The sequence below is a fragment of the Tetrao urogallus genome (genome assembly GCF_951394365.1).
Source record: "Tetrao urogallus genome assembly, chromosome: 2".
Classification (NCBI taxonomy): Eukaryota; Metazoa; Chordata; class Aves; order Galliformes; family Phasianidae; genus Tetrao; species Tetrao urogallus.
In genome coordinates, this window is record NC_136814.1 from 57599222 (window position 1) to 57623676 (window position 24455).

At 35.7% G+C, this 24455-nt stretch overlaps 1 pseudogene across 1 annotated transcript; it reads left to right on the top strand.

The window, feature by feature from the left end:
• The first annotated feature begins 432 nt into the window (after positions 1-432).
• Positions 433-24455, top strand: LOC306958758 (vesicular inhibitory amino acid transporter pseudogene; annotated as a pseudogene). The gene is made up of 2 exons: positions 433-741; positions 23304-24455. The product of its transcript is annotated as a vesicular inhibitory amino acid transporter pseudogene (transcript).

Genomic DNA, 24455 nt, shown 5'->3' on the forward strand with positions numbered 1-24455 from the left:
TACCTCACAGTCAGTCCATCAACTCAAGGTTTTAATGAAGCATTTTTCTTCCTTTTGGCAGAACTATTTATTTGTATTAGAAACATGCATAATTTCCAGAACAAGATTCTTGCAGCAACCTGTAGGTGCTTCATGAATGACTGACTAATGTATGTAGATACAATAGGTAGAAGGAAAAATGATTTGAATTTTAAATTGCAGCTTGCAAACTGTTAAACCTCACCGCAGACCTTTCTGGGCAGCATGCTGAAGATGCTGGAGATATTTCTTTAGCTCGCTTTTGAAATTGGAATAAATAAATGAACAACAAACTTTGTGAATCATAATTACTAAGTATCTCCACTAACTTAGCAAAAGGATTAACAGTGTACAGCTGCAGATCAAAATAAAGACAAGTCACGAAAGATTTTATTTTAATATTTGGTATTCAAGATGGCTCATCTGAAGCAGACCTTTTCGTCTCTTTTCACCTGCTTTAGGGAAACACCGTCTTTCTTTTTGCAAATGGTAAGATGGGACAGTTGCCTAGACACTGATGAAGAAAATGTGAATTTTGCTAGAAGAGATGAACTAAACAGGGTTCACAGTGAGGAGAGAGAGAAGCCAGATGGACCCCTGAAATTTGAGCTTGACATCTGCCATCAGGATCCAGGATATGAGACTCCAGCTCCACTGCCACAGGCCCGGGTAAAACTGCTCTCCAGCTGGGAAGCAGGATGGAATGTGACCAATGCTATTCAGGTAAATTCTTACTGCTCTACTCATTACAACTATAATTTTTACAATTTGGTCATCATTTAGCCTGCTTTTTTTTTTTTTTTTTTTTTTTTAATTCACCATCATTCTGCAATTTTCTAAATGATCTGTGAAATTATTACTAATATATTTCAATTTTACTGCATAAGACTAACACTCTATAGAAGTATTGCTCCAAAGGGAATTAAAAAAAAAAAAACATACACAGGGATGTTACTTAAAACTTCAGAAATATTTAAACTAGTAGAAAATGAAAAGGTGGTGATTGCATCTGTTCTAAAAGTCTGTAAATTTTATTTGGTAAGTATATTTTAATTCAGTTATGGAGAAGTATGAGAAAATTGAGAAAAATATCTCCTAGAAATAGGGCAATAAGAGTTAGATTGAGGTCAAATATTTTCTGATGTGTAAGTTACACTAGATATGAACTGGAGCACGAAACATACAAAGTGTGATAATACTCTTCAGTGTTAAAGAAAATAGTCGAGTTGGCAAGACCTAGGGATCTGGTCCTAGAATTCTCTGTGGATGTGAGTCCTTTTTCTGAGTCCTTAAATTTAGCATAAAATGTTTCAGATTCTTTTTCTCACTTTTCGTGATTCTTTTCCTTACATAATTCAATCATTACAACTGAATTTGTGTTTGACATGGTAAGAAGAAAGTGATACCCACAGATACATCTAGTCCCAGTAACTATTTGACTTTTTTATGGCAATCCAATTATACAAAAAAAATCCTTCCGATGTCACATAATTCTGTGCTCAAGCTGATGAACATTTGTTTATGTATTCAGTTCATCCTTCAGTTCTGCAAAGGAGTAAAAGAAAAAGGACGTATTTTAACCTCGCTCTATTTTCAGACGTGAGCACCACCACACGAGAGCCAATGTAATAACATTTAGGGCACAGTATCACATCATACTCAGAAAGTACTCAGCTGTGAATAGAGGTCCTAAAATAGCCAAGCTACTTTTTAGTAACATTTTTTCTCTTTGATATGTCTCATCAGCTTCTAGTCAGAACAGGAGCCTGGGTTGAGAGTCCATTGCTATCTTTGTGAGTTTTACCTTTGATTTAACCGAAGCCAAGATTTCATTCTGGAACTCAATTTTGTCAATATTTGCTGTATGACCTTTTGAGAAGTCACCTTCTCCCTCACTCATTGTTTTTCCTTCTGAAAAACAAAAGCAATAATGTCTCTGCAATGCATCAAATTGTCTAAAAAGTCCCAAATGTCTTTATGTAGACAATTACTAATAATCATTAATATTATGGCTTCCAGTTCAAAAATAGATCTGTTACATAGAGATGCCCATTTAAAAGCTGGAGAAATTCAAGCTAACTTACCCAGTCATATCAGTAACTATGGTCTGAGTTAAAACTTTCAGCTTTGTAAGCTTTGCATGCTGCTCTTTGATCTCAAATATTTTAGAAATCATAATTAAAAGAGAAGGCAGCTACCATTATACTGGGCTTTCATTCTAAAGCAGATGGCAAAACCTGGGAGCTACAGTTCATCTAAAAGAATTGACAAAATGTTCTAATGACACAGTGCAGTGCTGAGTGCATATGGGAGGACATATGTGCACGTGCATGCACTTTTCCTATTTCCCAATACTTTGGCATTCCATTTAGGCAAAAGGGTAGACAGAAGAAGGAAAAGAGGAAAGGCAGAACAGGAGAAAACAATATTAGTTGGGTACCTGTGAGGAAAAAAAAATAACAATTCAAAGAAACTTCTGTAAATAGCTTTGAAGAGAACAATAGAATTACCTGAATAATAATTAAAATAATCCAAACATTCCTGACTGGTGAAAGCAATCTGTGCCAAAAAGACAGTAGTTTTTGCCCTACCAGGAGGAAAGAGCAGCAGTGTCTTGCATGACAATTAGAGGTAAATATTTAAGCAGAATTCAGACCTGTTTTAAACAGATATTCCAGAATACTGTTAGTCTGTAAGTGAAAGTATTTATTGAAATTATTTTCATATTTATAATGAGGACAAGTACATCTTTGGTCCCCAAAATTAAATAGAAGTGTTTTCTTAGATTGCTCAAAATGCAAATGTTTTCAATCAATGACACAGTTTTTTTGTTTGTTTGTTTTTTAATTTCAACTGAAAAATTGTGCAGCTTTGATGACAATGCTGTTTATGTAAATGATTGCCTGAGACATTTAAAGTTTCCAGGGAAACACGTTTCATATTCCAACACTGAACAGGCAAATGAAAATCTGTATCCAGTTAATCTGAGTAACGACAGAGACCATAAACCTGAATTAATTCAAAAGGGAAAATGAACAGTATCATCTGTCAGAGTGATGCAAGTGGTATTTGTGTAGAGCAGTAAAAGGCCAAAAAATTTTGTACTAACTTATACAGTAACTCTGGATCTATGAGCAAAGCAACAGTAGCAAGAAAAAATAGCAGTTAAATTCTAATGTTATAGCCTTTCATAGTGGAATCAAAGTTCATGTTATTATGACTGTAATTTACATCACCATAAGTCTACCTTGCCTTATTTGGTCTCATCAGGACAAGCAAGTTTAACAATTAAAATACTCAGCCATGTACCCAGGCAATTCCAAAGTACAATTACTTTCAGCTCCATGATGCTTGTATAAAAGCACACAGTTCTCCCCTGCATATTTGGTGAAATAATGACATGTATCCAATCATACTGAAGGTGTATTTTGACTCAGTGCATGCTTCTTCACCAACAGTGAACAAGAACTTGCTTGCTGTGCTCATAAATATCTGAACCAGTGGAGGTGACCCACTGTCTCATACTTAGTGTGATGGCATCATTGCTGAAACACACCACCCATTGCCTCACTGTGCTCACACCCATCTTTGTATTTCCATCAAGCTGGGCCATTATAGATAAATTTCCAAATTGCGTTCTGATCTGGCTTATCTCTATTCATGTATGAGACTATAATATTTACTTAAGAATATCAAATAGTTCATATTTGTTTCTCTATGATGATTGCTCTGAGTTACCCACCTACTCCCTAAAATAACTAAATCTGCAGTGTACGTATTATCAACAACTCCCATAGTCTTAAGTATGAAACAGAGTAACACCAAAGCAGAATTAACAGGCATGTCCTTAAAGATATACAGGTAAACATCTTTTAAAAGTGTCTAAATATGCCTTTCATCAAGATTTACTGACAGTATAAGTATTTTATAAATATAGAGATGTACATTCCTATGTGTTTAGAAAGCTAAACAGCCACTTAAATCTTGATCTTCAGTGATCAATTTTTCCAAAATTGAGAACAAGGGTGAACTCTGTCAGTTGCCCAGGGCAGTAAATTCCTTGAGGCTAAAGTCATACTCTGCAATAAATTATAGACGTCTGAGTGAAACAATCTTCTGTATTTCATATCAAAGGATGGTACTGAGAATTAAAGGGAGATGCCTGATGCTCATATTTAATCTAGGAACAACAAGTATTCCAAGTTTCTAAATAGAGCTACTCAAAAAGTGACAACACAAAGCAAAATTTCAAACCTATATGTCTACATGATGCACATAAAAATGCCAATTTTTAAAGTTTTAGATAAAATGCACCTACAGTACTAGATAAATTTATTCTTAATGTGTTTGCAATCTCAAACTCATATGGCTGCAACTAGAGATCAAAAAAGTCTTAGGACATGTTGAGGGCCATCTAAATTTAAATACATTTTTCCTTTGATAGAATGTCACCATTATAAAATGCAGAATATAAGTTGCATTTTGTGTGTAACTAATGTTCATGCCCTGATTTTCTCTTTGTGGGGGAGCAGGGAGAAGGGAGTAAGATTCTGGACATGTCACTTCTAAACTCAACCTTTTATATTCAATCTTTTATTCATATCTTTCATATTCAAATTTAGCTCAGATTCTACACCATAATTCTTTACTTTCGTTATTCACATAGCATGGAGAATGCTGCATACAGTATACATATTCTCTCTCATGTCAACTCTACTTTTTTCACAAAAATGTGTTATATTTCAGCAATGAGATTATATCTACTTCACAGAAATCTCCTGATTTGATGTATAAAGATTGAGCAGTGGATTTATTTTGAGTTAACTAGCTGCCATTCCCATAAATCTAATTAGAGAATGTTTTCTATTAGCCAAGTTTTCTTTTCATCAGCTGTAAATACTAAAAATGTTATGAAGACGGGACTCCTAAACTTTTCCTTGTTGGATCATTCTCATGGGATTTAAGTTGCTGTTTTGTAACTTTTGCATTTTTTGTTGTTTGTCACATCACTGGAGCAATGAACAGATGGAGGGAGTGTTGAATGGATTTACATCAGCATATTCTACTATAACTACTATGGAAATGATAGAAGTGGCAAATCAGTTTTCCATAGTCCTTTTGTGTCATATTTACTAGCAAGTAGGATCTGTGGTATAGAATAAATACTCCACAAATTATTCCTTGGACATACAGATGATTCCCAACATATGCACCCTTGGTTCAGAAAGCACTATACTACCTGTTAAAAATATGGCTTTAAAAAGTAATTGGTCAAAGTATTACAATTCCTGCAATCTTCTAGATGCCAAAAAGACATATTAAAAATCTTTACCAGTTAATGCAGTCCTTAGATTATGCTTGTGTGTACCATGGACACAAAATTCCATTTCCTACTAGACAAGTAGCAAGAGTTAAAGGAGGTTTGCTTCTCTCTCCCTTTCTCTTACCCTTACATTTCCCCTTTCATAAATGACTCTCATAACTTTTATATGTTGGCTATAACCAATATACAGTGATCTATAATTTATGATGTTGATACACTTTGAGGTAATTAACATGTATTTCAGATGGGAGATATTCTTAAATACTGCACTCAACACCCATTTGAGGTTTAGCTGGCAAAATCAACCATAAATGTGAATATCCTGATAACACTGGGTGTCAGATTTATTTTAAAATGTTTACTCTTAACTGATATCTTTAATCTCTTTAACTGATTCCTACCTGAGTCCTAGTGACATAGCTAACCTCACATCCTTTTGATAACAGTAGCTAGAAACACTGCTGTGCTTAAATAAATCCAAATTGTTCTGTTCAGAACATTGAATTATAATCTTGTATTTCAAAAACCTATTCATTTGATGCTTTATTTTTAGCAATGTCAAATGTTTATGATTTCCAGTCATGTCAACTGAAACTCCCTAAAATATATCTATTTCATGTCTAAATTTCAGAGCCATCATATTGTAGGTAATTATTCTTAGAAGTAGTAGCTAAGCTGCTGTAATGCATAATACACTTATCCTGAATTTTTATGTTCAGTTTGACACTGTCCTCTGAAGCCTTTTCTGCTTTTTTCCACATACACCTTTCAAAGGTGCCTCAAATGTGGCCAATGGGCTCAGCTGCACCCTGTGGTGGGATTGATGGAAGGGACTGCAGCTGGCTGTGTGCAGCAGTGTCCTTCCCACAGAGCTTTCCTGCTCCCTAACACCTGGAAACAGAAAGCCAATATCAGCAGTAGAGCACAATGCCTTGCTGATGTATTTGTCTAAATGTTTCATGCCAGTGCAAAAAAAAAGCAGTTTTGTCACTGATCTGTATGCATTTCAGGACAGCGAAGAAAAGCGTACAGGCAGTATTTGGAGACTGATTTTTCAACCACTTTTATAACTCATTTTTCAGGAAAGCCTATGAATGGAGTTATTATGGTCCAGTGTTTACCTGACATTTTAATCAGATTTTAAAATTTAAGAAACAGATCATGATCAATAAAGTTTCTCTGCACTACGCATTATTTAGAGCGTCCAACCTGCAGAGCTGACTATTGCCTTCTGAATTGTAAGTGCTAGCACTTCAAGGAACTGACTTTTGAGGGGCAGGAGCTGATAGGCTGTTTATGGCTTGGGCATCTCCCACTTTCTCCCTTTGGCCCCTTTCCTCCTATTCTGCAAGGAGAGTGAGCTCCCTGCAGCTCTGATGGGCTCAGGGCTCACAAGTCATAGTGTGAGCTGCAGGAGAGCAGCTGGAAGAGACCAGCTCAGCTCTCCTCCTTACAGCCTTGCTCTCCAGCCAGTAATAGTACAAAATTTTGGTTTAATTGAAATTTGTGAGGTGTTTTGACACTCTTAGCAGGCACATCAGTATTTCTACCATTTTATATTTCAGCTCAAGAACAGTTCCATGAATGAAGTGAAAGCACATATTCACCTGAGAGGTTTTGACTTTGATAGTCTTCAAAGGCCAACTACTATCAACGGTGTTGCTAGAGCTCAACAGACAACCTGCCAAGTGTCAGAGGTGTAATTTGCATTACATTTACATATATTTGCAAAAAAAAGTTTGTCACTGTGTATTTCTCCCATGACATACATGGAATAAATGTTACTTGTGAGTAATACTTTGAAAACCTGAACATTGTGTCTCCCTCTAGACCTCTTTATCTTTACTTTCTTCATTAGGAAACCTTCAAGCCATGCAGGAGATGGCCTGTTCCAGAGGTGTTCATGCCTAAAAAATCTTTTGCTTGCAGTGATACAGAGATATATACTAGTGTACACATGCTAAATAACTCCAGCACGCATTTTTCACTGCAGTAATTTTTTCATAACAAAAAGAATACTTCATTTATAAACCAATTATTTGTAGCTCTTTGCTAACACCTCTTCAACTTTTCAGTCAAACATAAACTACACATCTTTTCCTTAGCAATCTACCATTTACCTTTCTCATCTGCTGATTGATTTCAGTTCTTCAGGTTAAAATTAAGATCATGAATTCTTTAAAATTTAAACAAGCGTTCTTATCAGCTTACATGAAGATACTTATTTGCCCTTCTTTGAGCTGCCTTTAAATATCCTTTTGCTGAAAACATCACCTTTACATGCTACAGTAGAACCACTATTTCTCTTGACTTGCAGTTTCTGATATTGAGTCATGGTTTCATTGACTTCACTGCACACTGCATTTGTTGACTGTTATCTCACCCTTAGATTTTAAATTATTTGAAGAAGTGACCATCTTTTTGCAGTCTGTTTGCACGATGTCTGGCATGAAGGGATTCTGACCAAGGACTCTCAGGTGCTCCAATAAGGAAAATAATTTTGAAAGTAAGTCTCAACAAGTCTTCTATTTTAGAGACTCTTTACAAAACAATGATCATTTAAATGTGGGCTATGATAAATCAGCCTGGTATCTGATCCAATTTCCTTCCTCTTTTTTTTTTAATATGAATAATTTTTACTTGTGATTGAGATCCATTGTGGGCACAAAATAAGTCAGGAGACTAACAAGATAGAAGTACTTTTAGAATATTCTGGCGTTAAAATGTGTATGCCATCTTAAAAATCCTATCAAGCAAGAGAATGACAGAAACCTGATATTAAAGATAAATGTGTGAAAGTTATACCTTTTGAAATAGTAAATACCAAACAAATTCAAACACTTGTCATCGGTTTCAAGTAGCTGACAACTTTATTCCACAGAAGAACCCAAAACAGCAAGACTTGTTGCAGAACAAAGATCTTTGTCTATCTCTGGTCAAGTGGATAGCTCAAATACTTTCAATCTACACTAATCAATCTGCCAGACTTTTTGGTCTTATCAATACCTAAGTATTTTCTACACGCAAAATAGAAACATGGCATAATTTCTTCCCTCTAATTCATGGTGGGGTTTCATTAAAAACCATTATTATTTGGCAATTTTGAATTTATATGTATATCATCTTACTTTATTGCTGCGATAATGTTTGACCTACCTTCCCAAATAAAACCCATATTGCCTTTTACAATGACTTACCAGCCTGCTATGGCTGATATGTTGTGCACACTCATGCCTTTTTACAGGTTCTCACACATATCACTAACTAGTTATCCCTGATGGAAAATAGTCTTATAATCTTGCCATTTGACTTCTTTAACCTGTAAGATGCACAACCTCAGAGAATTTATTTGCTTTAATACACAGCATTTACACATATAATTCCTCCCAAGATAACATTCCTTCTAAGGCAGGAATAGCATAATGATAGCTGGTAAAACTGCAAATATTTTGCCAGATATAAGCCCTTTCCAGAAGGAAATAAACTTCCTTCATTTTCATTAGCAATTTTTTCAGCAAGAAGCTCATGTTTATATATTTTATACATATATATATAGATAGATAGATATATAGATATATATATAAAGGTGAGCCAGAGAGCTATAAGTTTCATCAAAGAATAAATATTAGGACAAGATCAACACCTATAGGTATGAGAATTTAATATTAAAAATAAAGGACTTCCAAATAATTATAATGTACTGACAGAATCAGAAATAGTAATGCTTCTGTAGCTGACTTTCCAAATGGCAAAGCTTCTTTCTCACAATCCATGGATGTTTAATCTACCATTTACTTCAGTCTGTATAATTCCTGACAATGTGAGATGGCACAAGCTTTGTCTGAATGAGTAAATTGAACTATATGAGAGTATAAAAAGCCATAAACACTGATTACACACAGTAGTGAAGATGATATATTGTACTCTAGTTTTAGCATTGTTAGCTGTATAAAAGCACAATACAAAATAATGGCTTCCATTTGCATCTATTCTCACTCTTCCCCCCACACATACCATGTTTCTTGGATGAAAATGTAGCTCTGTATTCTTGGCCAGTGGCACTAGCTTTACCATATGTGCAAACTGTATTCACCGAACAACAACAACAAAAAAGAATAAATTTAATATTTACTTCTCAAAAATGTAAACACATGAGTCAAAGTGAGGAAACATTCACTTCAACTTATAGACTCATCCCACTATCTGTTTCATTTTGTCTCATTCTATTTCATGAACTGAGACAAATAACAGGACAAAGAGACTGTATTTTGTAATTACCTAGAACAAAAATAATTTGGTTGCTTAATGATATTAGTGGCAATGACAAATTTTGTCTTGGTGTTTCCATAGGTGTTTTCATTTATTATCGTTTCTTTCATGGCTCACTTTTCCTTTTTAGAAGTTGATTCAGGGTCACAAACAGACAAATTTTTTGTTTTTCAGTTTTAGAAACCATTCTAGTGTGATTACTTCAAAATAAACTGCATATTTCAGACATAATGAGTAGTTCCAAGAATTTGCAGATATGTGAAATATAATAGCATAATGTAAGAGATATTATAAGATATTATACATATGTATATATATATATAGTTACTACTAATTCCCTCATTTAACTGTTTACATTATATTTAGGAGTTGGCACTGAGATCTATTCTGTCTCACCACATTTTATAGTAGTTCCCTTGTCTCTTTTGCTGCATCAAATCTCCAACTCCAAATGACATTTCCCTAGTCACTTTCCCTTAAGGATCTTAAAAATCTTCCAAGTTTTAATTAGGATCTGTAGGTTTAAAATGAATTCTCTCCTCTTGGTTTTGCTGTTTTTGCTTGCCTGCTGACTTTTTCACTTTTGCTGGGAAGCCAGCCTCTCTCTGTGATTTTCCTTTTGTACTTTTTATTGTTGTCATCTCAAGTTAAAAATAAAATACCTAAAATACTTTCACAAAACTGTAGGCTTCCTTTTGCCACTCAGATGGGATTTCAGAGGCTCTTTGCTGTTTCCTAAATTGTGAGGAGCTGCCATTCAACCCCTAAAGGTTTCTTCTAATCAGAAAGGATAATTGTCTGCATAATTCATGCTTTCCCTCTAGCTTTCTACTGATTCTTGTCTTATGCTACAGTTATATGTTTATCATATTATTTTTCCTCACAGCTTCTTGCCTGTCATATTCTCCTATCCCTTGTTGCTACCTGATATGGTTCATAACCTTGTATTGCAATATTTCTTAGGTTACATAACAACACCTGTGCAGGTGTTGTTCCCAAACTGCCCAGCTCTTCCTTTGCTCTTCCTAGGCACCTCAGAATCTCACAGCCTTCACAAGGAAATCCATCTCATTCTGTAGGTGATAAAGAAAGATAGGCACCTTTGGTGGAGCTTCGCATATCCTAAAAGAAGTGTCCTATGCTCTTTGAATGAATAGTCCTTTTGTGATGTTTGTTTCTATCTGCACTGTCCAGAGCTAACAGAGTCATTTTATTTTTGTTGTATTTACATAGGGGAAGTTAGGAATCTCATCTCTAACTGCATCACAAAGAAGGTAGATTTGTAATGCATATCTCTTCTGCTACTATGTGTATTCATTCATTACATACCTGTTTTAGACAGAGAACTTAAATGAGATAAATACAGTTCATAGACATTAAGAAACACTCATTTCCTTGTGTACCAAAGAGAGTAAAGAAATAGTTACTTCAGAAACTACAGTACAGCACTGAATTTCCATGAAAATCCATGAACTTCATATCACAATAAATAAATAAATAAACAAAAGTCTTTCATCCAGATATTTGAATATAACAAATGAAAATTTGGTGAAAAGAACAGAAATTAAATGCAGTCTTAATCAAATATCTCAAATATGAAATCACTACAGCTCTCAATACTGAAGTATGAGCAAAGAAGAAACTCTGTGTAGCTGAGAAGTTCCCCTGCTGTGTAAGAATAGTCTAAGTTGAAGAAAAAAAGAGAGAGATGCAGACTTTGACAATAATTACTAAACTGACTTTGCTTTGCTAATGAAATTAATGGTTGGGATAAATGACTTTAGTAGTCTTTTCCAATCTAAAAAATTCTATGAGATGATTCTATAAAATATTCATATTTCTATCCATGCAAACAGTATTCGTATCTAAAAGCTTAGAGTAATCATGAAGTCAAGAAAGTAAAATTCCTCGGTCTGTTCATCTGAAAACTCTTACCTGTTACTTCTGGGCAACGTTTTGTCTCCATGTCTTTCCAGTGTTGTCATGGACCAAGAAAAACAATGGAAATAAATGAAAGCAGGGAAGAAATCTGACTTATTTTATAACTTCAGCACTCATATTCATGGGCCGATAGATATCAAGAACCGCAGTGTCACAGTATGTGTAACCATAATGAGAAATTACTCCTCAAGTGATAACAGTTTTAGTATGTTACATCTACAGACCTTAAAAATGCTTCTTTGTCATGCAGTCAATATGCCATATGCCTGCTTTCACAATACATAACTGTAGACCGTTTTTCTTTTATTTATTTCAGAAGGGAGACATTAAATAGTTTTGCTTTTATACTGAGTACTAAGAGGGTGCAAAAAAAAATCACATCTTTAATTTTTCTCTTTATTATTAACTATAAAAATTAGGGGATTTCTGGCTAATTTACTCAAAATTAGTTGAATTATCCATCTTTGTTGAATTTTAAGAATGATACTATCTTTTATTTCCTTGCAGAATAGAGACACCTCCACTATTGGAATTCATTTGCAATATCATCTTCATCTATATCTGCATGTGATGAAACTTTAGCATTGAAATCCACTGCTCTTTCTTTTATCCTAAAGACAGAAGCCTCAGGGTGCCGCTGAAGTTTAACTGAGATTAAGTGAACAAAAGCACTGGAGATTTGTTGTCTACACTTAGCCAAGCAGTAAGGAATATCTTTTCACATGTATACAAGAATATGCTGCAGTATTTTATATCAGTTGGCTGATTCATGGACACAAAAAATAATAGTATACCACTCTTTAGGTCTTTCACCCAAACTATTAACTGCATTCTCTCCTGGCAGTGCTGTAAGATGAGAAATTTCCCCTTTGCATGCCGAGCTCTGGGAGTCATTATATGTTGAGTAGAAGTCCATCAAAAATTGGTGAACGAGTCTGTGCAGAGGAAAAAACAGGATAATATTGGTCAGGGGAAGAGTAAGTCACCTTTTACTCTGCATGCAGTCATGATAAATCCTATGCCAGCTTTCACAACACATAACCCAACCTCCAGAAGATATAACCTGGCTTCTTTCTCACCTCTCAGAAGTGTGTAAGATTTGTTCTATGCAGCCTTGCTTTTGTAAGTAATAAGAATTGCTGCTAATCCAATATAGGCAATGCTCAATAAAAAATCCTAACAAGCCAAATGCTTTCTCTCAGCCTGATTTTCTACACACTTGTACACTTCCTTTTGTTATGTCAGTGCAGACTCAGATAAAGATGTTAGGGTCTTCACTGCTTTGCTTTGCTTTAATTCCAGTCTCCCATAGTTCCCTCTTTTCCTCCCCTTAAGCTCTTTCAAACACACTTTTGAGGAACCCCATTTTCCTATATTTGGATGTTTTGAGTGCCTATCTATCTTCAGGTGAAAACCTGAGAATCTGTGATGAGCTATGATGTGAGAAATAGATAAGCAGCCAGTGACTCCACATCACTCACCACTACTAATTTTCAAAATAATTTTAGTTTTGGCTGCTTTAATTTTTTCATCTCTTTTTCCTCTTCTTCCCATAATGCGTAATAAAAGCTCTCGTTCCTTTACCAAATCTTGCTTTGTCCTTTGAGACTCAGGGAAATAACGTATTTTCTTAAAAGGTAATTTGCTTGGGGGATTTAGTTTGTTTGGCTCAGAGCATTCTTACAGACAGCTATGAATTTATATAAACTAACATTTTCCATCAAACCAGAATTAACTATCAACATATTATTTCAATCTGAGAACAAATATTTAAACAAATACAAAGCCAACGGGATCAGCTGTCATATTCAATAACATCGGATCTTTATTTGCTGAGACATTTTCCTTCCTCTGTTCCCTTACCTAATCTTTAGGAGATTCTTAAGACTAATCTGGCTACTGACAGGAGAACAAAAACAGTGACTTCTTTTTCTGTCGAATGGGCGCATACATTTCACAGTATGGATTGTGCACCTTCCTTACCTGTGTATCTTATCACAGCATCTCCTGAGCAATCTATCTGCCTTATCAAATGTTTATGGGACCTGAAGATTGACAGACCAACACTTCTGAAGTTTCTCTCAGTATATGAGGTGATTGTGGCCATTAATCACAAAATAAATGCCTTACTCACTTTCTTCCCTGAAGCTAAAGCAGGCTGGCATTGGCAGACAAAAAGAATAAAGACAAACCAGGAAAAACAAGATTGCTGGGGTACATTTCAACCATCCTTGAAGTTATAGGAAGATTTTTCACTGGCTTAAAAAGAGATGGATCAGCTGCTAAGGTCATACAGGCAAGGGACAATATTTGAAGTTTTCCATAGAAGAAATACTAGTATTTTTTTAATTCAAACTCTGTGAACAAACAGATAAGTGAGGAAGAAAGAGGATGAAATCCTTTCCTGGTGTCTGTAGATTAATGCCAGGAGTCTGTGTTGCCAGCTAAAGAAGCAGAAAATTCTTAACACTGAGGAGAAATAGAACATAATTGATATTGCAAATACAGTTATGTGACTGAAATTTTAAAATAATTAGATAAAGCTTGTTTACAAAAAAGAACATTGGTAAAAGAAGTGAGTGCAGCACTTTACTTTAGAAAGATGATTATCTGTGTCAGAGCTGTTGTCTGGAAAGACAAATTGTATTGTTCTTGGTGCCTTCCATTTTAAAGACTTGTGCTGGAGGTTGTATGCAGTCTGTAGTAAAACATCATTAAAGTTTCTAAAAATGATAGATGATAATTTTCTAACACAAAAGGCATTGAACCTAACATAAGGTAATTCTATTTTGAGCCTCATTACCTTGAATAAAGATGAACAGATCAGTGGATCTAATTGCATTCATTATGCGAAAACAGAGGACAGTAATATACGTACACTCAATACTTCAAAGGAGAGAATTTTAAAAACCTGGATAAAATTTTGAGAGATAATGGGTTAGAAAAAATAAATACAGAAAGCAAATAGTGGAAGTAATTTGAAAGTTACTTAACAAGAATTTATGAGGTGTCCAGAAGTCACATCTCACAATTAAGAAGCAGTACGCCTACATGTTAAAACCCCTCCAACTCCAGTCATTATGTGAATGTATCAATTAAAATTTAACAAATATATACCTATAATAAAAGGGAGGGAGATTGAGTGTAATTGTTGTAAATTATAAGTTATGAAGTCTAACAAAGAGATATAGGAGTCCGAAGACATTAGGAAGAAATGCATCCTCCACAGATTAGGACAGTATTTAGGATGTTTTTTTTTTAATTCTGAAATTCTGAGATTACCTGTTCCACACCGCAATATGTTAACTACCACAGAGAACTATATATGTGCTTTCAACTAAATGAAAAGGTAGAAAAACTAACCTAAAGATAAATGTCAAGAGAATTAAGAGAAGGATGTATGTATAAAACCAGAATCTACTCCAAATGAGTATAAAAGGTAAATCTAAAATCAGCCAGCATCCTTTGTCCTCCTTGTGGCATGCAAGTGGACTTAGGCTTCAGTGTCACACACACCAGTGCTGTGAGTGGTTTATATCAACTTAGAGATTGGTAGTATGAGATTACCCTCTTCCCTAAAATTTCGCATTGAATTTTGCAATGCTGATTCCCTCTATTAGTTGTAGAGGGAGCATGTAAAATTGTTCATAATTCTAAAAATAATGTAACTGTTCCTAGTCTCTATCCGAGGGAATCAAGTTGTGCTTCTAGCAGAGGATTAGAGTTGGTCATTTTGAAATTTTTCAGGATGGGCATCATCCTATTCTGCATAAGACATTTTGAAGTCAGCTCTTAGAGTTTCAAAGGTGTTTGTTCACACTTTGTTCACTGTCCAGCCAGAGAAACAGGCTGAAAATTAATTTCATCTTTGCTATCCACATATCTTCAGGTAGCTGAGTTAGAAATAGGGGTGATTTTTTTTTCAAGTGTTTATAGAGGAACATTTGATGATTAGCTTAGACTGGGGCAATTAACTATTACATAACTACAGTTAGAATTTTAAATGAATGTTAAGATGTCATCAATATTTTGAAAGCAGAATGCCTAGCAAGTGTGCAAATGGGAGACTTAGCTATAGATAATGCACAATTGCTACCACGTTTAGAATTTTCAGTAGACTTTGGATATCATAATGATATTTAAAAAGTCAGGCCAACTATTTAAGCCTATTAACAATTCTGAGAAAAATAAAGTAACACTAATGCACTTTTAATTGATATGCAATAAAAAGGTAGGAATATCATTAGTGTTAATCTTCATGGTGTTGAAGAAAGTCCTTTCTGTTCTTATTAAGCACACTTTATATAATTCTTTGTTGTAATTTAGGTAGTGAAAAATAATATATTTAGACTTTAAAAGGATTTTTGACACGTTAATACACAACATTCTGATTTAACAATTAACGTAGCAGTAAAATACATCTTAAGTGGATTAATAACTGCCTAAGTGACAAATCCTGAAAAAGTAACTGTCAGCATAGATTGATTGTCAAAGCAAGTTATTGAGCACAGGAACAGGCTGCCCAGACTTTATGGAGTCTCCCACCCTGAAGATCTTCAGAAACCATCACGGGCCTGAGCACCCTGCTCTGGGTTTCCCTACTTGAGGGGGTGTTGGCCCAGATGGACCCAGATATCTCTTCTAAACTCAACTATTCCACAATTCTTTGGTTCTGCATGAGTTTCTGGTGTGGTTAGGAAGTTTTCTGGTAGAATAATTAGGAGCTTGTCCAATATTATTCTGTGTTGTACACAGTGACCGGGAAGAAAATACAAAATCTCTTTTTATTATAGTGGTGCCTGAGAAAGGTAGAAGGCCAAGGACATGAACAAACAAGTAGCTCCATTATCATGGCATGAGATTAAGAGATTTGCCATATTTTAAAATGTGGAGCTAATAAAGTAGTATCTTCATATAAATACCACAACAATACCCTTTTACAGCAGTTCTGGAAAACAATGCACTTTAAATGAAAACAAATGCTTCTTGAATTTATCTCTCTGCTCTTAGAAGAAAATGCATGAAGGAGATTTTCCTATGTAGTTTCTATGCCTAACACAAATTCATGCACAGAATCAAATGTTGGGAATACAGTTTGGCTTAACTGAACTGTTCCAGTGGTGTAACTGCAGATTGCCAGAAAGGCAATCAGACCTCATTCAGCAGTCCGACATATTAGCATGTGTTCTGCACATAGCAGAGCTGTACTAACTGAATTGTTTTCAGTTAAGTTTAGCTTCATTTCTTAATTTATTTTTTCATCTGATTAAGTCTTAAGGTGAAATCTCTCCATATTTTTTTTTTATTGTACCATCACTTTTACTCTATTTTATTCAATTTCCTCTTGACATATCTCAGCTCTGACCACGATTTGATCTTCTTGCTTTTAACTACCTTTCATTCTGCTTTGTTTTTTAAAATGTCATATTTAAAGCCAGAACAGCTTATAAAATGAAGCATTTTGGGAGGGGTTAAAAAATATTAAAACATTAAGAATTGTTGATGTTTTCTCAGGATTTTAATTGTGCTTGTTTCTCCATTTTTCTTTACATATTTGATTCCTTGAAGATGTACTTATCCTGAGGTGAAGTAGTGTCAAACAGTCAGTATGAAAGTGAACAATCCCATTTTGACATTCTATGCAAATCTTGGCTTTTTAAACAAAAATCCAGTCTTGGTGATATGAGAAACAATACTATGTGGTTAAAAAATTGCGGTCAAGCCATCAAGAAATGTAGAAATATTTTAATATGAAGACACAGATTGGAAATCCCAACCTGCTGGTTTTGTGTTTTTTGTGGATCAGTAATTTCTGGGGTTTCTTCTTGGGGAAGTTCAGATAAGGCGAGTAGATTCTAGCTGACTTCACCCTGCATGCCTTTTCCACTACTGTTTTTTTAAAGGCTGTTTCTTTAAAGGCTGATCACCAGTTCATCCATGAGTCCTCTCTTGTAGGCCCAGATGCCTATGTCTAAGTCTACTCCAGGGGTTGATGAGGACCTTCACCCAGGTACGTGTTCACTCATTGGCAACATACACCAATACCCACTGCACTTCCATCATCAGTCTGGGTTGAAAATAACAAAGTCTTAAAATTATCTTGGGAGACAACAGCCAGGGAAGGGTCAGCCTGCTGAGCAAGATTGGGTCCCCCCCTGCTGGCAAATAAACATTCAACCTAAGCTGTAAAAATGAATTGCTTCAAAAACTCCTTCTCCACTCGTACTCAAGTATGTGAGTGCTTTTTCTCTGTGCTATTCTATTTTATAAACAAATCACCTTAAAAGAGAATTTTTCAGCTTATTTGGTCTCCCAGTAGAATACTTGAAAGTAAAACCACTTAGGCAGGCACACTCCATGGACAAAACAAAGATCTGCGAGGCAACTTAAGAAATTGCTCTTTTGGCTGCTCATTTTTAATTGAATCCTCACAGCTTAAGCTATCTGTTGCATACGTAATTTGGACACAAGACTGGATGAGAGCATTCAGACCGGTCCAAAAGTGGATTGACTGATGGCATAGAAATTATCTGTGTCCCCATTCCAGTGGCAGAGAAGCAGTGCTGATATACTCTGTCTGTCCATATTCTGTCCTAAGAGGTGTACAAAAGCCATGTTCAACAGCAATGCACCATGAAAGAATTTCTCTGTGGAGGAGAATCTCTGTGAAATTTTCCACAGATAGATCAAGAAATGGTCTAAGGTTGCTGAACTACTTTAAACGAGAGCACACAGCACAGTGCCTTTGCTGTTTTATCACAATGACAGTAATCTAAGCACTTATTAAAGGTATCTTTTACATTGAAATTAAACTGTTTAAACTTGGTGATGTACAGGAAATGGTTCTAACAGAAAGTGTTACTTTTGAAAAGGTAGGAACAGAGGATCAAATCCAAAGAGAATTTGTAAGTCTGAAAAAGAGTATTTCAGCCCTCGTGGCCATCATTAACATTTTCTTGCTATTTCATAGTAATTTGACAGTGTGCCAATACAATAAACTTTCTTTCTCTCTTTCCATTTTTCTTCTTTATTTTCCTTCTTCTCTCTTCCTTCCTTCCTTTTTTCTTTTTCTTTTTCTTTTTCTTTTTCTTTTTCTTTTTCTTTTTCTTTTTCTTTTTCTTTTTCTTTTTCTTTTTCTTTTTCTTTTTCTTTTTCTTTTTCTTTTTCTTTTTCTTTTTCTTTTTCTTTTTCTTTTTCTTTTTCTTTTTCTTTTTCTTTTTCTTTTTCTTTCTTTTTTCCCCCCAGACAAGTAGAAGCCTGAGGTGCTTAACAATTTTTTTGCCTCTGTCTTTCCTGATAACTGCTCGCCACACAGATCTCAAACATATGGTTTGGTAGGAGGAGATTGGGAAAACTATGACCCTCCCACTGTAAGCAAAGATCATGTTCAGGTTCATGACCACCAGAGCAACATCTGTAAATCTATGAGTCCCAGTGAGATACATCCCAGAGTCCTAAGAGAACTGGCCTATGTAGGTGTCACACCACTCTCTGTGGTATTTGAAAAATAGTGACAATAACATCATATCCATTTTTAAGAAGTGTGAGAAGGATAACCCTAGGAACTACCAACCTGTAAGTTTCATCTCTCTTCCAGAGAATATCATGGAGCAGACCCTCCTAGAAGCTATGCTAAGGCACACAGAAAGCAGGGAGGTGATATGGGAAAGCCAGCATGACTTCACCAGTGGCAAATCCTGCTTGACCAAACTAGTGGCCTTCTATGATGGTATCATTGCATCAGTGGACCAGGGAAGAGCCACTGATGTTATCTATCTCAACTTCAGTAAGGCTTTTGACACAATAACCCATAACATCTTTCTCTCCAAATTGGAAAGATATCAGTGTGGTGGGTAGACTGATGGACGAAGAGCTGGCTGCATTATTCAGTCCAGAGGATGGTGGCCAATAGGTCAATGTCTGGATGGAGATTGGTGACAAATGGTGTCCCCCAAGGGTCAGTGATGGGATCAGTACTCTTTAATATCTTCATCAGTGACATCAACAGTGTGGTCAATGATCCACACAATGGAGCACCTCTCCTATGAGGACTGGCTGAGAGAGCTGGGGCTGTTCAGCCTGAGGAAGAGAATGCTGTGAGATGACCTGATAGTAGCCTTTCAGTATCTAAAGGAGAGCTACGGAAAAGAAGGCAACAGACTCTGCAGCAGGGTCTGGGGTGATAGAACAAGGGGAAACAGTAACAAGATAAAAGAGGGTAGTTTTAAGTTAGGTATAAGAGAAAAATCTTTTACAATTAGAGTGGAGAGGTACTGGGACGGGTTGCCCAGTGACGTGATTTATGCCCCATCCCTGGAGACTTTCAAGTCAAAGCTGGATAAGGTCCTGGGCACCCTGATCTACTTGTGCATGCCCCTGTTCATTGCAGGGGAATTGGACTATATGGCCCTTAGATGTCCTTTCTGACTCTAAGGATTCTATGGCTCTATGTTTATTTTAAGAAAAAGTATAGAGAGAGCAAAAATGAGATTATTTAATAATGTCTGAAATTTCAAAAGTTGAAAAAAAAAACCAACAAAAACATTTTTCATCTTATGCTGTGTGTTAAGAACCAAATAAAATTGATATAAACAAGTACCAAATAAAATTGATATAAACAAACAGCAAGGAAATGTTAGAGGTTAGAATTATGTCATACTCTGATTAAACTAACAATTAAGCTGGGAAATGCAGACACCTGTGGGGAGGACTGCAAATGGCTGTCAAACGTGATAGTATCAATGAAACACTTGTGCTCTGGTTTACTTTGAGGCTAGTCAGATAAACACTAATGGCCTAAATTCAGCATGGGGAAAAAAAAAAAAAGCCATTCTGTGGTAAAGCCTGCTCTGACACTTACCTACAGTTTAATTACACTGTCGCCCTTCAGGTCAGCAGATACCTTTTGAACTCCCAAATGCAGGTTAAGGGGCAAAACAATGGTGCTGTGAGTATGGAGCAAATGAGATAAGTCTGCTACAAATTGCAAGAAACTGAGAAAACATCATTGTTCTTATGTTAATATGCAAGATGATTGTGGCTTTTATCTTCATGACTTTTTCACAGATCTGGTTTATTTACAATGCTTTTAAATTCAAACTATTATGTAAATGTTCTCTAAGGATTGTTTTCATAGGTAAGAGAACACATTTTGTACTTAAGGCAATTACTTATCCTCCCAGTCAGTGAAATCTCTGATTAAAAATGGCAAGACAGCAGAAGTTACATGCATGTACTATCTGCAGACCAGGTAGTCAGATATCTAGTGTTTTTAAGTAAGTAGTTTATTAAATAACAGAAATTAAGCACTTTTGAATGCTTCCATGAAGTTCATATAAGTAAGAAACACTAACTGTGAGCTAATTGGATCACAAGGCCCACGTTAGAATGGAGCCAAGCCATTACTGTAATGGAGTGGGGAGTTTGGGGTGACTGAAGTACAATCAACTAGACAGTGGAATCCCAGCTCTTAAATGAAATAGCACCTGTGATTTATACCAGAAAACATTGCTGTAAAATGAAATCTCTAAAACAACCAAAATAGTTATGTAGTGAAAGTGAATAACTGTATTGTTATGCAAATAATAACCAAAGTACCTCTGTTACAATATACAAAGATGCTGACCTTTTAATCAAGAGGTACTAAGGCATGTAATTAATATGATCCTTCTAGCTCTTATTCAGCTATATGTTGCAGATATATTGGGAGCTGTTGGGAATAGGTGGACGGTTGGACTGGATGATCTTTTAGGTCTTTTCCAACCTTGGTGATTCTATGATTCTATGATTCTATGATTCTATCTGTATCTAGAGTGAAGTCTGGTGAGACTGGCAATGCTTACGGTGAACAATTTCACTGACTTAGAGGAAAAATAATGTTTTAATTTCAGGGCTCTAATATTTCTTCTCCTGTTGATGATTCAGGCCAGTAGTGAGCCTGAAAAAGACTGCTATCTCATGGCTGGAAGAAAACAGTAATACTTTATATACATTGATGATTATTCAGTGTTTGAAAAATTGCCCCTCCTTATCAATCAAGCCTGAGACAATGTGTACAACAAAAAAATGGGGAGTAAGGTACAAAGTCCCTGAAGACGAGGTGAACACGAACCTTCTTGATGAACTGAAACAGAGCCGGCCTCCTATGCTGCCTTCACAAGAAAGACTGATGTTTGAGTGAGTTGAGAAAACATAAAAGACAAAAGCATGCCTGAAACATCCTTATCTGATCTTATGGCCAAGATTATGGATGAAAAATTCATAAGCTGAGATTTAGACTGTCAAATTCACTTCTTCTTCCTGAAAACAGTAAGCAGCACTACCTGTTTAGGAAGTGAGAGGGAAAGAACCTGTTGCTCCCTTCAAGAAGAGCAGGAGGGTCCGCCATGTTTCGCAGTGAATAAAATATAAGCACCTGAGCCTGTAAACAGTAGTACTCAGTAGTAACTGTAGGGAACAGAGCTCCTCTCTGATTAGAGGTATGTCTAAGAAATAGGACTTGTCCCTTCAAACTTCAGCCAATACATATTCCATGAAATGAGGTGCTCTCTAAAGGAAATCCCATTTACTTTGAAAAGAGCCATGACTAGCATTTTAAAATGTGGAAATGAGTAATGTTCAGAAAGCAATCAGTGATGAGTGCATAGTAGCAAGGATTTTATTCAAAAATGTGGGTAGCAATTAATTCCACTGGGTAATACCAAAATGAAATCTAGAATTTCAGGAAAATCCTACTTGTTTTGAACCATCAGGTGGACATCTTGATGGCTCATGTGATGTAAAAAACCTCTTTCTCTTGAGAGTTCACAGGTTTAGCAAAGTAGAATGAAGTTCTGGTTTATTCAGAAATAGAATTAAGATGGAATTGATACAAATCAAGTCTTGTCTGGATAATAGCAAACATGACCATGAAAGTTCTTATTTCATCACATCACCAATGCTATAATAAATACAGAAGTAAAAATTTCTGTAGAACAGGTTAACTGTATTTTTTTCCTAAACTGCTTTATGAAATTTGAATGACAGTTTTTACTGGATATATACATATATATATATAATTATGTCCATTTCTGAGAGTGTTTAGAGAAAATTATGTCTATATTTTTCATGTGTGGTTTAGACACCTAAATAAGTTTGCACAATCTAGAATCTCAACTTCTGAGCAAAATTGCTGTAGTAATGGACTTAACCAATGTAAAGATTGTGTTAGGAGTTCAGAAGCCACAAAGAAAGCTAAAGCCAATGCTGCTGTTACTTTAATGCCCTTTCCTTTCCAGAGGTGTGTTAACAATTATTAGACTGAAGAGAATTGTCATTACTGGATCTATCTACAATGCTATTTTTAGTTTAAATGAAAATTATGGAGATGGTGATGATACAGCTGCTTAATTTTACTGTTATTAAACCCATTTCATTAATATGTATGTTGACTGAGTAACTGCCTCGGAACCTTGTAAAATCACATCAGTGTTAAATATTAACTAAGAACCTGACTATATCATTCATCCACATTCTCCTTTTCCTAGCTTATCATTACATGTGTGTCAGTATGAGCAGTTATTTTTGCTGATAATTTCAGTTGTCATAAATAAACATACTTCTCATGGTTATTTAGCTGAATGTAGCAGTACTTCCACCATGCAGTTTGGTGAAAGCAGTGTTTGGTGAAGGGCAAGTTTGGGAGCGTGACTTCTGCTATACATTTTGCCTCAGGGATTTTCTGCTATCTCTTATTTCTCTTTTTCCTCTTCAGGGAATTTTTGTCCTGGGATTGCCATATGCTCTTCTCCACAGTGGATACAGTGGCCTCTTTCTTATTGTCTTGGCTGCAGCATTATGCTGTTATACAGGCAAAATTCTAATCGCTTGCCTGTATGAAGAAAATGAAGATGGGCAGCTCATAAGAGTGAGAGATACATATGAAGATATTGCAAATGCCTGCTGCAAAAAGCTGTCTCCCAGACTAGGTGGCATAGTTGTCAATGTGACCCAAGTGACGGAACTGATCATGACATGTATTTTGTATCTGGTTGTTAGTGGGAATTTGCTGTCACACAGTTTTTCATATGTACCAGTGACCGAGAAAACTTGGTCTGTAATTGCATTTCTTACACTGCTGCCTTGTGTATTTATCAAAACTCTAAAAATTGTCTCCAAACTCAGCCAGCTTTGTTCCTTGGTCCATTTCATTATCATCTTTGTAGTGATGACTTACTGTCTCACACAAATACATCAGTGGTCCTGGGCAAAATTCAGACTCTCCCTGGAATTTGAAGACTTCTTGGTCTCCATGGGGGTGATAATTTTCAGTTATACTTCACAAATATTTCTTCCTACACTTGAAGGTAACATGAAAAACCCAGGGGAATTTAGGTGTATGCTGAATTGGACTCACTTTTTTGCTTGTGTCTTGAAAACAACCTTTGCCCTGTCTGCATTTTTAACTTGGGGTGAAGAGACTAGGGAAGTTGTTACTGACAACCTGCCATCATTTCTTCAAACTCTAGTGAATTTGTGCCTATTAACCAAGGCCCTTCTTTCTTATCCTTTGCCCTTTTTTGCAGCCACGGAAATTGTTTATGCTTGTATTTCTAGAGGCAACTATTCCAATTACAGTTCCTCATTGTTTGCTTTGTGTGTAAGAAGTGTATTTCTCCTGTTAACTCTGCTGATGGCTATGTTCATACCACATTTTGCCCTGCTGATGGGTTTAACAGGCAGTATAACAGGTGCTGCTATGACTTTTCTTCTTCCTTCTCTCTTCCATTTAAAGATTAAATGGAAAAAACTATCCTTCTTTGAAAAATGTGCAGATATCTCTGTTTTTATTTTGGGTTTCCTTTGCAGCCTTGCAGGCATTATATGCTCAATAAAAGGGCTACTCAAAGTATTTGGAGAGGGGTAA